The sequence below is a fragment of the Dioscorea cayenensis genome, chromosome 7, assembly GCF_009730915.1.
Source record: "Dioscorea cayenensis subsp. rotundata cultivar TDr96_F1 chromosome 7, TDr96_F1_v2_PseudoChromosome.rev07_lg8_w22 25.fasta, whole genome shotgun sequence".
NCBI classification, from domain to species: Eukaryota; Viridiplantae; Streptophyta; class Magnoliopsida; order Dioscoreales; family Dioscoreaceae; genus Dioscorea; species Dioscorea cayenensis.
Window position 1 is genome coordinate 6040325 of NC_052477.1, and position 14295 is coordinate 6054619.

At 41.9% G+C, this 14295-nt stretch overlaps 1 non-coding gene across 1 annotated transcript; it reads right to left on the reverse strand.

Annotated features, from left to right (window-relative positions):
- Positions 1-3715: 3715 nt before the first annotated feature.
- Positions 3716-3822, reverse strand: LOC120266268. The gene has a single exon (XR_005538110.1). It is a non-coding gene; the product is annotated as a small nucleolar RNA R71 (small nucleolar RNA).
- Between the last annotated feature and the right edge of the window lie 10473 nt (positions 3823-14295).

Genomic DNA, 14295 nt, shown 5'->3' on the forward strand with positions numbered 1-14295 from the left:
ATTTACACAAAAGGGTTTCAATTTAATTTTTTTTATTATATCTCTTTCTTACTTTTTTCCATTCTTAACTCCCATTCCTTCCAACCAAACACCTTTTTCATTATCATCGTTTTCCCCTCTATTCTCATTCCCATTCTTCCTCTTTTCATTCCCCTTTTCATCCCCCTATAATATGTAACATTTATAAATAAATTAAAATTACAACAAGCAAGGTAAGAAACCAGTAGGTTATGCCTTGGTTCCTTACAATAATTATAATTGATTAGATATTTTAATTCGCAAATTAAGAAAAATATAAAATGATATATATATATATATATATATATATATATATAAGGGTGAATAAGTATAAATAAATTCTTATTGGGGTGGGGTTGGATGGGGTAAGCTAAAGCCAAAACCGCATCTTGTACCCCTCTCAAAAAATCCCCGCCCAGCCTTGCCCTGCCACACCCCACCCCGTACCCCACTCTTTAATAGAAAAAACTGCCTATTCGGGGCAGATCAAGTTAGAAACCACATATCGGCTCAGGTTTGCCCATCCCTAAGTATAGTACATGATAGTGTAGGTGGGGCAAGAATTCTTGCTACCTTGTAGGCATGGGGACCCTGCCTGACAGAGAGTGGATTCCTCGAAATGTTCCCCCAACAAGGCAGGGAGTGGTGGAAAATCCCTTTGCTTGGCGAAAGAGGCAGGGTCGAGGAATCACCATAAGGATCCCCATGAGAGGGGCGAGGAAGCCCCATGCCTCGTAGGCTTCCTAACTAACAAAAAATCCTCATTATTTTGAGGGTGGTGAGATTTAAACCCAAGACTGTTGTGAAATTTCTCTAAATGCAAATATACGCTATCGTGAACAAGTAATATAATGATAAGAGAATATCGCCGCATGGGTTTGAGTTTATTAAATACCAAAATTACTCTAACTTTAATTTTACTTGATTAATGAATTTGAAAAGATTAATGAATAAAGAGAGATAGTCAGACAAAGAGAATTCAATGCTTAGAAATTCTAGGGTTTCCAAGCTCACCTAGACTAATTCCACCTATATCGTTTAGTTCAATCAATCGTTTATTTTGATGTTATCAAATTTCTCTAAATTGCATATTGATCTTTCTCAAGCATCAGCAACATATTCCATTAAATAAGTTAACATCATCTTTAAGATAACTATGAATCTATGGAACAAATTGAACTATATAAATGATTAGTGCTTGTGTATAAGTAATATGAAGTATTCTTTTCTTATACCGAGCATCACTTTTATTAGATTTTATCAATTATTGGTGTGTATTTGTGTTCTTTTGTGCATGTAGGGTTGTGGAGACAAAGTTGGATGAAAGAAAGCAAAAGTAGATTGTGGATGTGATTGTGATGAAGCTCTTGGATCGAACAAAGGTGAAGACACAAGTTGTGCTCGAAGATATGTTGGTGTGTGCTAACCTCCATTGTGCTCAAGAGAATACACAAAGTGGAGGGGCACAAAGGCAGTCACACTCATTTGTTCCGACTCTTGCAACATTAGCAAGAGCTCTGTCAATGTGGTTTTATTGAAGAGACGATGCAATATACCACATGGATGTGTGCCCATTTATGTGGCCTTGATGAAAAGAATGGATTCGGGAGCATTTTGGCGAAATACTGCAGCAGTTTACTGTAGCAAATCAATGTAGTAAAATCAATATAGGAGTTACTGTTCACAGCTTGCAAAAAAATGATTTTTGCAAATCCATACGGTCGTGTGGAAATTTCACACACCCGTGTGGTTACCCGATTCTAGCCCCTATAAATACTGCATTTTGAGGTGTCTTGAGAATTTTTTTTCTCTCTTTTGCCCATCTTTCGAGGCCCTTGCGGCTAGGGTTTGGAGAGGCTTTGGCTAGGTTTTTGGAGTGGTTCTTCGACCTTTGATATCATGTTCCTTTGGAGGAGAGTTATTGGGGGAGCTTTCATCGGCATCGATTTGGCGAGGTGTTCCCTAGGCTTGACAAGGGAACCCTTGGAGAAGACGAGGCGGCTCCACAAGACCATCAATATGGACTACAAGGGGGTTTTATCTATAGATTGCATGTATTTACTTTCGATTTTATTGTTGATTGTGTATTGCTCCATGGAGAGCTAAACCCTTAGTGGATGCTTGGACTTGTAAACACTAGGATGACTTTATTTCATTGACTTTTGTTATGCTTCTTTAATTTGATGTTTTCATTGAGTTCAACTTTGAATGTTTGTTGTATTGGTTTTCCCTTAGAGTAACACCAGGGTTGAGAATCTATCTTGATAATCCTTGTGGATGAGTGACACTCGATTAGGGTTAGACAAAGCAAGGTTGGAGAGGGTCGGGAAGGTGAGTCGAGAGGTAGCAGAACATCCCCTTTCCCTTCCAATGTGATTTATCCTACCTTCATTTTTCAAGAGTTCTTTGCGGTCATGGTAGAGTGAAGTGCTAAGAGACAAACTCCACTGGGACTTAGTTGCACGAGCAACAGAGTCAAGTGTTGAAGTAATCCTTAGTGCTGGGGCTTAATTGAGACTTGGGGTCTTTTACCTATATCAAAGGGTTAGATCTATATTAGTGTATAGGGTTTATCACTTAGAATCCCTAGAGTTTAAAGCAATCCTACACAGTGTGAGACGTCGAGAGCATCCCTTTTCTCCGGGATAAAGTATAAGGGTTAGTCACGGTTGACCTTAGGTTTGTGACCGTGTGTCTTTGGATTTCCACGACTCATTAAATTTAAATTATGAGGCATAGTTAGTAGTCTTGCACTTGAAACAATAGTCCTAGAGTGAGCAATGTCCGGGTACCCCATCAATCTATTGATTGCCTCTCCTTATTCCTATTGCGCTTTCTTTTCTTTGCGTTGATTCTCTCAGTATTGATATTGTTTACATAAATCATCAATCATTTCACTATTAAGCTAATTAGCATTACTACTTGCTTTATAACAACTATTCCGTGTGGATATGACTGCCCACTCATCGGGGTACTTTATTACTTCTACAACCCGTGCACTTGTGGTATACACACGCATGGGGTGTGTCAAGTTTTCGGCACCGTTGCCAGGGAATAGGCGTTTTGGAGGCATTTTTCACTTTGCTATTTTAGCTATTCATCACTTGTTCTATTTTACATTTTCTTATTCTTCCATTATTCTGATTTGTTTTTTTTCTTTGATTGCAGCTCCAGGTTATGACCCGAGGCAACCCTTCGAGATTGGGTGAAGGTGATCAGGATATTAGAAGAAGAACTTATAGACGGGGAAAGGAACCTGTACAAGAATAGTCAAATCAAGCTGAGATAGAAGTTGAAGGGTATGATAATATGGCAAAACAACATGAATAGCAGAGGACACTCTCAGATTATGCAAGACCTATAATTCTTGGCACATAATCTGGCATTGTGCGGCCATCAATCACAGGTCAAGTTTTGAGCTCAATCCAGGCTTCATCTAGATGTTATAGCAGTCAGCACAGTTTAATGGTTTTGCCGATGAGGATCCAGATAATCACATTGAAAACTTCTTGGAAGTGTATGATATGCTCAAGATTAATGTAGTCACGGATGATGCTATCAAGTTGAGGGCCTCCCATTTTCCTTGAAGGGGAGAGCAAACTAATGGTTACATTCATTACCTAGATCATCGATCACTATGTTGGAGGAGATGGTAGAAGCTTTTCTCGCCTGATATTTCCCTCCTGGAAAATCTGTAAAGCTTAGGAATGAAATATCTTCCTTTGTGCAAAAGAAATTGGAGTCTCTTTTTGGGACATGGGATAGGTTCAAGGATCTCCTGCGGAAATGTCCTCAGCATGGGTACCCCGAGTGGATGATTATTCAAACTTTCTATAATGGTCTGAACCCAAGCACAAAGCAGTTACTTGATGCTGCAGTAGGAGGTACCTTAGGAAGCAAGACCCCTAAAGAAGCCCGAAAGCTCATTGAGGAGATGACAATGAACAGTTATTAATGGAATACACGAGAGAAGAAGAAGGTCACCGGACTTCATGAGATTGATGCAGTAACGTCATTGGCGGCCCAAGTTGAGTCTTTGAGCAAGAAGTTAGACACTCTAACTTCTCCTAGAGTGGCGGCGGTGATGAGTTGCACTAGGTGTGGGGGAAGACATGCTCTGTCTGATTGTCCGATTTCTATTGGTGGTAAATCCTTAGTGGAACAGGTGGATTTTGTAGGAAATGTAATGAGGGGTCAAGGAAATCCATATAGCAGTACCTATAATCCGGGGTGGAGGAGCCACCCAAACCTGTCTTGGAGTAATCAAGGGCAGCAGAAGACCATGGCACCGCCGAGTTTCCAACAACAACAACAACAAGCCTCGAACATGGAAAATAGAGTTTCAGGATTGGAAACCCGGATGACCGATTTAGAGAAGTATTTTACCAAGTTCATTCAATCATCGGTCACAAGATTTCAATCGGTTGAAGCCACACTGCATTATTGCACAACTTGGAGAACCAAGTGGGATGTGGTCGTGAAGTTGAGTGTAGGCTTCCTATTGAGAAGACAACGGTTGAGTTATCCAAGGTCGTGGAGGTTGAGAAGAGAGCTAAAGAGAAGGAGGTGGCACCGCCACCTTACAAGCCGAGAATCCCTTATCCTTCAAGATTGAAGAATGACCAGAATGATGAGCAATACAAGTAGTTCTTCGGTCTATTTAAGCAGTTGTGCATCAACATCCCATTTGTGGAGGCGGTGTCTCAAATGCCTCACTTTGCAAAGTTTCTTAAAGACCTCTTGACCAATAAGAGGAAGTTGGAGGAGAGTGCATCTGTGATCTTAAATACTTCATGTTCGAAGGTGTTGCAAAATAATATGCCGAATAAGAAGAAAGACCATGGTAGCTTCATCATTCTATGCAACATTGGTAACTTGGGTGAAGAAAAGGCATTGGTGGACTCAGGGACAAGCATCAACATCATGCCTTATACATTCTTTCAGAAGCTAGGCTTGGGAGAGCCTAGGCCCACTCGGATGTCACTTCAATTGGCCGATCAATTCGTTAGACATCTGAGGGGCATCATTGAAGACATAATTGTGAAAGTTGACAAGTACATATTTCTTGTGGACTTTGTGGTGTTGGATGTTGATGAGGATGCCGAGGTTCCATTAATACTTGGAAGGCTGTTCTTGTGCACTTCCAAAGCTTTCATTGATATGAACGGTGGGGAGTTAACATTACAAGTTGGTGATGACAAGTTGACATATTGCCTCACCGAAGCCATGCGACATTCTCTTGATTGTGATGATACCTTGTATTTTCTTGACACCACTTATGAGTTAATTGAGGAATATGTGCAGGAAATGATGTGTATAGACCCATTTGAGGGGTTGCTAGATCAAGAAGTGGAGAGTGAAGAAGTCTTGTCACTTGGTCTAGAGGACAAGTTGTAACCTACCCCGGGGATCATGAAGAGGATGATCCAAAAGCTGAAATGAGCAAGGAGACGTCACAAAATGCACCCTAATGCTGATGGGGATGTGTATGTACGGAGTAAGGGTGACAAACCTTTCTGTGGTAACAAGCTCGATAACTCCCCCTCTACCTTGCAAAAACTATGTTCATTATGCTTTCAAGTTGTAGGTATGAGGGCAACTTTTATTTATGAGCCCTTGTGAGGTAAAGACAGGTACGTCAAGCTTAGTGAGTTAAACAAGCGCTTCTTGGTAGGCAACCCATGTCTTTATTGTTTTTTTAGGTTTTAGCTTAGTACTTGCATGAATAAGAGCTTTAGTGTTGGTGTCTTGAATTTTTACATGCTATTGCTGTGTTTTTCTCATGGATCGTTGGTGTTTTTAGTGTTCTTACTGTGTTTGGCAAAGTTTTTAGGTCATTTAAGCAGGTTTTCATGATTCTCTGGTAACTGTTTCCTTGTGTTTACAATCTCTATGAGTGTATACTTGTTGCAGAAATTTTCCTGCAGAGTTTGTGATTTTTCTAAGTCATCCAGAGAATACACACGGCCGTGTGGAATTTCCACTCGGGCGTGTGTTTCCGTTCAGAGCTCAACTTCTCCATCCCGAGAAGACACAGGGGCGTGTAAGTGCCCCTGTGAACGGCCTTGTGATAGTCCAAATGGGCGTGTGGATCTCTGCAAATTGCCAAGTCTCCATCTCGAGAAAACATAGGGGCGTGTGAATACCCTTGTGGATGACCCTATGAATGGCACACGGGCATAGGTAATTTTCACACGCCATGTGAAACTCATTAGAGACTTCTCTTCCATCCCAAGAAGACACAGGGGCATGTGAATACCCCTGTGAGTACCCTTGTGAGTACCCACACGCGCGTGTGGAATTTCCACAGGGGTGTGTGGAACACTTAGCTAAATTCTTGTAGATATGGCTCCTAGGTAAAAGAAAGCAGCCGACAAGAGTCCTCGTAAACCTTCTCCTGAGCATGAGCATATGGACTTTGTGATCCCCTAACACCAGGTTTGGTTCGAGCGTTTATCGAAGCTCAAGTTCAGTCAGTCACGTTTCCTGGACTTGAGCTCACTTAGGGAGATCCAGTTAGGAGATGAGATGGCTGAGGAGGTCGACGAGCTCCTCTTAGTTGCTAGCTGGCACAGATTACTGTTGATTTGAGAGCCAGCTATCCCCATGCTCATCTTGGAGATGTTAGCGTCATTTGAGTTCGATCGCTCGTACTTTAGCTTCGACAATATCGATGCTATTCAGTTCAGAGCATTCGGATAGTACCATAGCATGAGTGCGACAGAGTTCACTGTCTGACTTGGCTTGTATGACGATGCCTATATCAACACTGAGGAGTATGAGCAGTTGCTGATTGATTATCCAGGTAGTTTGACTCCTCAGCGCGCTCACAGAGCACTATATGGCCAGGGACAGTACGAGCCGGTGGTTTCTAAGGTGACGTGCCTTTCTCGACCAGCATACCGATACATCCACACCGTTCTGAGTAGATTAGTGAATGGACGTGGTGATAGTACTGGCGTCTTTAGTCGACAGGAGCTACTTTACTTGTATTCTATGGTACAGAGTGAGCTAATCCATCTTGGGCACATCATGGCTGAGTACCTGCGCCACAAGGGCTAGTACACCATAGTTAGAGTCCTCTTCTTAGGCCCCTACATTACTCAACTTATCATGGGGATTGGTCTCTTGGACGCCATTCGAGGGGCCGAGAAGATCATAGTACCATCTCCCCTTGGTTTGGAGACGATGTGACTCATGGGCATGATCTGAAGGTATAGAGATGGAGTGTATGTTATGATCATGCCCCCCACCAGAGATAGCTGAGGGTGAGGAAGATGTAGTAGAGGGGTCTCAGCCTGTTCCTGAGTTACAACCAAAGCAGATAGAGACAGAGGCACCCCTTTGTAGCACATGAGCCACCACCAGTACAGATCTTTTCTCCTTCTCGAGCCCATGATCACTTTGAGAGTCTCGAGAGTGCTGTAGGGGTACTATAGAGGGACTTAGCTGAGGTTTGCGCTACACAGGCTGCGAACCATGCTGATGTGATGGCACGTCTCGACACCCTACAATAGCTACTAGAGCGAGATGTGACCTCTCCCTTTGTGATGAGACCCCGAGCTCCACCGACACCTCTAGCATCCCAAGCACCTACAACAGCACCACCATCAGCACTAGCAGCACCAGCAGCACCAGCATCATCTTCACTAGTAGCAGTAGAGACGTCAGTACCCAACATCGACGCTTGAGGCATCTTTCTCTTTATTTGTCTTTATGTTTTCGTATTTTATTTATGCATTTTAGTTTGGACTTGTATCACTCAGAAAGGATCTTCCTTTTGAGTCTATCTTTTCAGTTTGTTCGAGTTGTATTTCATTTTCATATTTTTATAGACTTGAGTTTATTTTGTTTTTGTTGAGCTTTACTGAACCCCCATTGTGTATACGTGTAGATGGTCTTATGAGTCTGGAATTTGAGAAATAGTCACTGGCACCGTCATGTTGCTTTTTACATGGCCGTGTGTGCTCCACAATCCGTTGGAATTAAACTCTCAATGAATATAGCTCCATTAAACATACTATTAGGAGTTCAGGGGAGTATTGTTGAAATTGGCCTTCTCCACACACATGTTATGATTGTCATATTTCTTTATTGTTCTTACATGCGTACATTGAGAGCAATGTACATCTTAAATGTGTGTGTGTGTGTGTGTGTGTTGGGGGGCGGGGGAAGGGAGTTCACATTACATGCGTTTTATACTTATGCTTTCATTGTTCATGCTCATGTAGCCATTTGCGGTTCACCTTAGTTACAATAGTTGTATTCTTGAGTTTAGGAGAATTTTTTTTTAACATTGAATACTATCATACTCTAATTTTTACTTGAATTTTTAGAAATTTTTGCCTGATTAACACTTATTGTACTACTCATTCATTAAACCTTTTAGAAACTCAAGTTTATCATTTATGGGACTACTTTAACATGTTTCTTGTTTTAATTTCTTTGAAAAAAAAGAGTTATGTTTGTGCATTGGGGGTGGAAAGAGCTACCACCTATGAAGTATAAAGCTACTCTCATAAGTCAAATACTAGTTATGCCCTAATGAGAGAAAGAGGTATCTCATGGGATGAGTAAAAGCTACTACCCCGGTAGAAAGAGCTACCACCTCGAAAGTGTGAAAACCACCTTAGCGGCTGCTTAGGAAAGGGCTACCTTAGAGGATTTGTGAAACTACTACCTTTTCTTTTTGTATATAAATAAGTCTTTTTTAATAAGAACTTTGAGTAGTACATGTTGGGTTGACTTGAGTGAGTTTACACACACTACACAATATCAGGTTTTTTGTCTTTTTTTATTCAAGTTTATAGCTAGAGCAATGATTCCTCTTATTCGGTGTTTGAATCTTTCCTTACTTGTGGAATGTTTCTTTAGCATGCTTTTGGTGAACCTAAGACCAAGCACTTTCAATTTTTCTTCTTATATGCTTTAATGTTTTATTTTTGCTTGAGGACAAGCAAAATCTTAAGTGTGGGGGAGTTTGATAAGTGCTTGTGTATAAGTAATATGAAGTATTCTTTTCTAATATCGAGCATCACTTTTATTAGATTTTATTTGTGTTCTTTTGTGCATGTTCGGTTGTGGAGACAAAGTTGGATGAAAGAAAGCAAAAGTAGATCATGGATGTGATTGTGATGAAGCTCTTAGATCGAACAAAGGTGAATACATAAGTTGTGCTTGAAGATATGTTGGTGTGTACCAACCTCCATTGTGCTCAAGAGAATACACAAAGTGGAGGGGCACAAAGGCAGTCACACTCATTTGTTCCGACTCTTGCAACATTAGCAAGAGCTCTGTTAATGTGGTTTTATTGAAGAGACGATGCGATCTATCACATGGATGTGTGCCCATTCATGTGGCCTCAATGAAAAGAGTGGATTCGGGAGCATTTTGGCTAAGCACTATAGCAGTTCACTGTAGCAAATTATTGTAGCAGTTACTGTTCATAACTCGCTCAAAATTGATTTTTGGAAATCATACGGCCGTGTGGAAATTCCACACGCCCGTGTGGATGCTCGATTCCATCCCCTATAAATACCTCGTTTTGAGGAGTCTTGAAAATCCTTTTCCTAACTTTTACCCATCTTTGAAGGCGCTCGTGGCTAGGGTTTGGAGAGGCTTTGGCTAGATTTTTGGAGTGGTTCTATGGCCGTTGACATCGTGTTCCTTTGGAGGAGAGTTATTGGGGGAGCTTTCATCGGCATCAATTCGGCGAGGTATGCCCTAGGCTTGACAAGGGAACCCTTGGAGAAGACGAAGCGGCTCCACAAGACCATCGATATGGACTAAAAGGGGGTTTTATCTATGGATTGCATGCATTTACTGTCGATTTCATTGTTAATTGTGTATTGCTCCATGGAGAGATAAACCCCTAGTGTGTACTTGGACTTGTAAACCCTAGGATGACTTTGTTTCATTGACTCTTGTTATGCTTTTTTAATTTGATATTTTAATTAAGTTTCAACCTTGAATGCATGTTGTATTGGTATTCCCTTAGAGTGACACTAGGGTTGAGAATCTATCTTGGTAATCCTTATGGATGAGTGACACTCGATTAAGGTTAGACAAAGCAAGGTTGGAGAGGATCGAGAGGGTGAGGAGTCGAGAGGTAGCAAAACGTCCCCTTTCTCTTCCGGTGTGATTTATCCTACCACCACTTTCCAAGAGTTTTTTTGCGGTCATGGTAGAGTGAAGTGCTAAGAGACAAACTCTACTGGGGCTTAGTTGCGCGAGCAATAGAGTGAAGTGTTGAAGTAATCCTTAGTGCTGGGGCTTAGTTGTGACTAGGGGTCTATCGCTTGGACCAAAGGGTTAGATCTATATTAGAGAATAGGGTTTATCACTTGGAATCCCTACAGCTTAAAGCAATCCTACACAGTGTGAGGCGTCGAGAGCATCCCTTTTCTCCGGGGCAAAGTATAAGGGTTAGTCATGGTTGACCTTACTTCTGAAGAGGAAGCCTACGGTTAAAACAGCCGACATGTCAAGATCTGATATTCTCGCTTCCGTTTCGTCTATACCTTCTTGCGCAGGTGCTTTGATGCACTCCCCGCAAGAATACGGGTCACACACAAGTAATACAATGCTACCCGTGAGGGGTAGGGTTGTTGAACCACAGGGACTGGACTTAAAGTACTCACTCTTCTTCTGATGTTTAGTTAAGCAAGAATTGGGTTAGTTTTAAGAATAAAACCAATTAAACAAAGGAGAGAATAGGTGGAGATAAAGGATGGATTAGGAACAAGGTTTTCATCAACAAGAGAGCAATACCCTAGGATAATTCCTATGAGCTATAGCATGCTGACATGCTTCTAAAGGCTATTAGGTACATTCTAAAGTTCAAGTGTGTGCTCACAAGCAATGTTGCATCTATGGTTCTCAAGTAAACCAAGTTTTGCCAAGATAACCATGCATTTCAAACACATCAAGTTTTGCAATCAACCAAGCAATCACAACTATGGTAATCCATACATTGAGTTTTACCAAGGTAACTATGCACAATCCAACACATCAAGTTATGCAACACAAGATTAAACACATGAATCTAAAAGAACTCCGTAGACATTAAAAACAAGTAGTCAAAGCATACAAAGCATCATAGTTCACATCCCGGGGCACCATGGACGGTTAGCCCCTCATGGATGGGTACATCAAGGAAGAGGAAGATAAAGAGCTAAAGGAAGAAGACATGACTCCCTCCTTCTCAAGATGATCTTCCTAATTGAGCTATGATATGCTAACCCCACTTCCCTAGTACCTCCAAGTCATCCTTGATCCCTTTATAAGGTGTGGTGAAGCTTAATCTTTGCTCTCATTAAAGTCTTCTCGGTGGAGAGAGGAGTCCCCGAACAATGATCCGAGTGAAACCCTAGAATCTGGAGTTAAAAAGGATGATTTCGGGCTCGATACGGGCTAAGCATGGTTGTGCTTAGACTATGTTTTCTCAGTTAGGATTTTGAGTGAATCGGCTAAGTGCTTGCCTGGATTTTCTAGTGGGAGGGAGCACGGTCATGCTACTCCCATGCTTCACTTAAGCTCGATAGTATTAGGAGCAAGAAGAACATGTTTCTCCTATTGCGCAGAAAATACCTCAAGCCTAGATTAATCATGGGGAGGAACATGCTCGTGCTTTGACCGTATTCAGCCTGAAAGCACCCTCCTGCTTGAATTTTCATTGAGCATTCCCTCGGGTAGAGATAATCGGTGGGACAGAGCATGATCGTGATCTGCCCATGTTGAGCTTGAACACTTAGCAACATTTTCCATTCTTCACTTGTTTGACTACAAAATTCAGTCCAAATTACTTTGAGCCCAGAATTTCTGCATCAACAACAAATATACCCAAAATAGCACCGAATACAGACAAAGTTGTGCTAAAAGACAATAAAATGAATGGATTAAGGGTAAGTAAACATGATATGAAATGCACTCGTCATGCTTCCCTCTAAGGCAGAATATTCCCCTACTGATGTCCTTAAAAGAAGCACTTTTCAATGCCCCTTTGTCTAGGGGGAGGGATGTATTCCCGAATGGCTGACTCATTGATAAAGCTGATTCGACTTTGATCATTATGGATTAGTGATAAGTGCTTGAGTAGACATATTTTTATATATGTTTTACATGCATTGAGCATCATTTTTACTGTGGTTTATATCTCATATTGTGTATTTGGTGTTCTTTTATGCATATAGGTTGTGAATGCCTTGAAGAGTAAAAAGGAAGCAAAGATAGGCTATAAAGACACAATGTTGGGAGTTCTTGTTCAATTCAAGGACCAAGACACGAGAGCAGTTCATAAACGTGGAGATGTGTGCCAACTTCCAAGAAGATTCAAGTCAATTCACTATTTGGAAGGGCACAAAGGCAGCCACATCTTCATATACCTTCTCTTTGTGAAGATTGCAAGAATTCTCAAAGATACGTCGATGAAGAAAAGTTTTATAGCCTACCACATGGACGTGTGCCCGGACATGTGGCCTTAAGAGAAGAGTGTTCGGATCGTGTTTTGTGAAAAGTACTGCAGCAATTTCACTATAGCAGTAATGTAGCAAAATTACTGTTCATGCGCCCCGCGTGGAAATTCCGCGCGCCCGCGTGGAAATTCTTGCAGCCCACGCGGCCGCGTGGAAAATCCACACAGGCGCGTGAGGGAACGTGACAGACGCGATCGAAGGCCTATAAATAGCCGTTTTGCCCTATTCTTTCTCATCTTTTGTGCGGCTCTTGAGGGATGAGACGGCTACGGTTTGGAGAGGAGGTCTTTGTGGCCTTGGAGGCACTTCGTCACCAACTTTGATCAATTCCTCCTCCGTCATAGCATCAAGGAAGCCACCGGTGAACCTAGCTTCGGAGTGGGTCTTTCAAGACGTCGAAGCTCTCCATCAAGGCCATCAGTTCATATATAAGGGGGTTTATTTCTATGGTTTTAATGTACTTTCATTCATTGATGGTGTGTTTTGTATGTTGCTCCATGGAGAGCTAAAACTCTAGAGGGTATTTGGGCTTGTGAACCCTAGGATTCTCATCTTTTGTGGATTTGCTTAGTGTTTCTATTTAATCCGAGTTTGATTAAGTTTTAATCTTGTATTCACATTGCTTGCTTGTTTAATTAATCCTTGTGGTTGATTGGATTTGCATGATTTGTAACTTTGATGTGAGAGAGGTCTCCATTAGAGTTAGAACTTCAAGGTTAAAGAGGGTCGAGAGGGTGAGTCATGAGATAGTGGAGTGTCCCCTCTCCCTTCCGATTGAGTGTATTCTATCTCCGTTCCTTAAGCTCTATGCAACCATATTTGGTGTGAGGCGTGAGATTGAGAGATTTCTCCGCCGGGACTTTGTAGGGGGTTAGGATCTTTCGCCGGGAATTAGGGTTGGATCAATCTTTAGGAATCGGATACAACTCTTGGAATCCCTAGAGTGCTTTGCAGTCATATGTGGTGTGAGGTGTTGAGATTGAGCGATTTCTCCACCGGGACCTCGTAGGGGACTAGTATTGGTGACCGGGAGGCTAGATCCGATTATATTTGGATTTCCACGACTTAACTTACTCATCATAGAAACACTTTGCTTATTCGGTACCTAATACCTGAATCCTAGGGGGAGCATTGCCCGAATACCTCACTTTTACTGATTGAGATCTCCATCCATTTTACCCTTGCATATTTGTCTCTGGTATTCATTTTTTCGCACATTAGATCACCACACCTTTCCATTTATCATTAGGTTAGAAACCAGAGAAGAAGTTAGTACTAGTAGCCCTGTTCCCTGTGGATTCGACTCCCCACTCACCGGGGTAATTATTACTTCGACACCCGTGCACTTGCGGTTTACACGCATATTCGGACGCGTGTCAATTAGTACCAAGATTGAGTCTGAGGATAGTACCAAATAAGTTATTGGATGTTCTTGGGTCAGGTGTATGTGGAGAAAAGTGCACAATAGCCAGGGAGTTAACCATGGGTCTCGATGATGTAGTCATAGGAAGGCCTCCTTCTTTCTTCTTGGCTATCCAATTATTACTTGCAGGTTGGTAGACTCATGGAAGATCCTCATTAATCCACTGGGTGAGTCACCGCTGGAGGGGGTAGACTAAGCCGGTGATGGTCGTGCCGTTGAGTTGGTTAAGAGACTGGAAAGGTTTAGCATGGTTAGGGGAAAGAGTTCCTTGGAAGAGAAAGGGAAAGAGGATGAGGCCCATACATCCATGGAGAAGGTTGAGTTGGAGCGAGAGTGCTCAATGAGACCGCGGATCATGAGCTGAGCATCTTAATCTATGCT